This window comes from Pinus tabuliformis, chromosome 1_2 (genome assembly GCF_031772625.1).
Source record: "Pinus tabuliformis cultivar Carrire ecotype Pingquan chromosome 1_2, CPIR1, whole genome shotgun sequence".
Taxonomy (NCBI): Eukaryota; Viridiplantae; Streptophyta; class Pinopsida; order Pinales; family Pinaceae; genus Pinus; species Pinus tabuliformis.
In genome coordinates, this window is record NC_142298.1 from 1,000,245,737 (window position 1) to 1,000,248,502 (window position 2,766).

General features: G+C 35.0%; 1 pseudogene across 1 annotated transcript; it reads left to right on the plus strand.

The window, feature by feature from the left end:
* The first annotated feature begins 378 nt into the window (after nt 1-378).
* LOC149209443 (coniferyl alcohol acyltransferase pseudogene) lies at nt 379-2,022 on the plus strand (annotated as a pseudogene). The gene is made up of 2 exons (XR_016253087.1): nt 379-810; nt 1,011-2,022. The product of XR_016253087.1 is annotated as a coniferyl alcohol acyltransferase pseudogene (transcript).
* The last annotated feature ends 744 nt before the right edge of the window (nt 2,023-2,766 follow it).

A 2,766-nucleotide genomic window follows, 5' to 3' on the forward strand; every position in this document is an offset into this window, starting at 1 on the left:
TGGTCAAGCTGAACACTACATTGATGTATGAGATTTTTTTTGTGATAAAACAAAGGACCTATTTCACTTATTTATTTAGAAAAAAATACATACTCTATTTTTTTAATTTTAAATATATGACTTCTAAAAAAACAAATACTCTTAACTATTAAACCCACTCAAAATATATTATTTAATTTCCACAAAATAATACTTTTAAAATTTTGATACTTATCATGATGTTTATCAACGTAATGTCTTTCTAGTCACAGCTCCCGTCACCTGAAATATTCAGCCGATAACTCAAATAGAATTAAGCGAAAAGGTCGGGTCCAGCCCTACAAATAAGGATCTGTATTTGCTTCAACTGAAGAACTCGTGCTCTGGCTTGTTTTAGAGATGGCTGCCCTCCCACGTGATGAATTCAATGTAAAAATAGTTCGCAAGGAAGTTGTAGTTAATGCCCATCCTGTGCAGGAGCATCGGCTTCCTCTGTCCAATTTGGATCTGACAATTCCTCCTGTTTCGGTGAGTCTTTTCTTATGTTATAAGCAGCCCACCCCCAGATCAGTATCCTCCTTTGCAGAGGAAGCTACCCATGATCTGAAAATTTCGCTATCAGAGGCATTGGCTTATTACTATGTTTTTGCTGGCCAAATGGTATCCAATACCTCTGGCGAGCCAGAACTGCTCTGCAACGACCAGGGTGTTGAATTCGTTCAAGCTGCTGCGAACATAGGACTTGCTGAGTTAGATTTCTACAATCCAGATAAAACCATTGAGGGGAAGCTCGTTCCAATGCTTTCAAATAACTCCGTATTTTCTACCCAGGTAAGCTTCCCTGTATTTTTAACTCTGTTCAATGCAATATGCTAATTCTGCGTTAGGCCTTTCTATATATCCCTTCACACACAATAATAAGAGAAGCAATAGTTTATGAAACCCTACGTAGGAGTATAGTAAAGTCTTATTCAAAATCATTTTGACTTCAGAGATTATTATCGAAAATGATTCGGTTCCTATTTTGACAGGTAACAAAATTTAGTTGCGGAGGTATTATTATTGGGTGCACATTTGATCATAGGATTGCTGATGCATTTTCTACCAATATGTTTATATTATCGTGGGCAAAGCTTACTCGAAAGGAGTCCATTGAAATGTTGAAACCCAACTTTGATAGATCCGTATTACTTCCTCGACGGCCTCCTCATTATTGCTCTGCAATTGATGAAATGTATACGAGACACTCTTCTCTGCATTTAGAAAAATCCAAGAAACAAGATCCTCCTCCTTCTCTAGTTAGCAGGATCTATTACCTCACCGCCAAAGATGTTCAGTTTCTCCAAAGTAATGCAAATCAACACGGTAAACTGTATAGCAAATTGGTTGCTTTTTCTGCTTATCTCTGGAAGTTACTGATCCTTAGTCAGGAGATCCACAATGATCGAAATTGTAGAATAAGTGTGGTTATAGATGGTCGTACCTGTTTAACAAACATGGGAATACCATCTAATTACTTCGGCAATGTATTATTATTACCTTGTGTGGAAGCTCAGGCCTCAGATATTAAAAGCCAACCTCTTAGTTGGAGTGCTAAGCTCATTCATAACGTTATATACAGAGCTGCAAATGAGGAACATTTTCAAAGCTTAATTGACTGGGTGGAGATGATCCGACCTGACCCTGGCTTGGCTACTATTTATTGCAAAAGGGACATGGCAGAATCTAATGGTCCAAGCATTTTGGTTTCTTCTGGCTTACGTTTCCCTTTGTCCAAGATTGACTTTGGATGGGGAAATCCTTGTTTTGGAAGCTACCATTTTCCTTGGGGTGGAGAAGCCGGTTACGTAATGCCACTGCCAAGTCCTTTAGGCGATGGAAGCTGGGTGGTTTACATGCATCTTCCTATGAATCAGCTCGAGGCCATTGAGTCCCATGTTGACTGCCTTTTTCGTCGTATTACTTCAAACTTCTTAGGAATGTATTGATTACTAAAACCTTTTATATTATGTTTTTCTAATAATGAGTAGATGGTTAACTTCATTGATGAGTGTACCGTTCTGTTTCCTTTTCATTGGCGATGTTACTCTAATTTTTCTTCAAAATGGTATTAGTTTATTATCAAATTAAAAAATAAAACATTATGTTTGTATTTTTTTTTAAGTTTAACATGTAATTTTGTTTATGTCAAATTTGTAGTATTTTAAAAGTTATATATGAAAATCTAAAAGATAGAATATGTATAGTTCTATAAATTTAATAATTAGATAGTTGTGCTGAGCTAAGTTCATGTTCTACAACAGTTTGGTGTAAGCTTGGCTCTAACTTTAAAAATTTATTATCATTATTATGATTATTAAATGAAGTTTATTGATATATGCCAACCACATTTACTAATGTGATTGTACTAATGACAAAAATTCTGCAGATCATTAAATAACAAATGATGATGAGTGTATCAAGCACATATACTAAACCTAGTTGTTATTTGGTCAACATCATTTGAAATTTGACTAGTAAAGATCTATATTAACCACATTCCTACCAAGAAGTAAGAGGGATCAAATCTCTTGATATAGAAGGATCTATAGCTCAAGAGAAGTAGTCCCTCTCCGTGGTTAGGAATGATCTTTTGAGAGAGATGGCCTCTCAATTCAAATTTTGGTAGACCCATGGTTAAGATAGTTCTATAGGGATATTTAAATGAATATTTAAACTTTTATTTAATTCCTATATTGAGTTATTTATAAGTTAAATATAAGAATTTTTTTTTTAACTTTTAAGTAT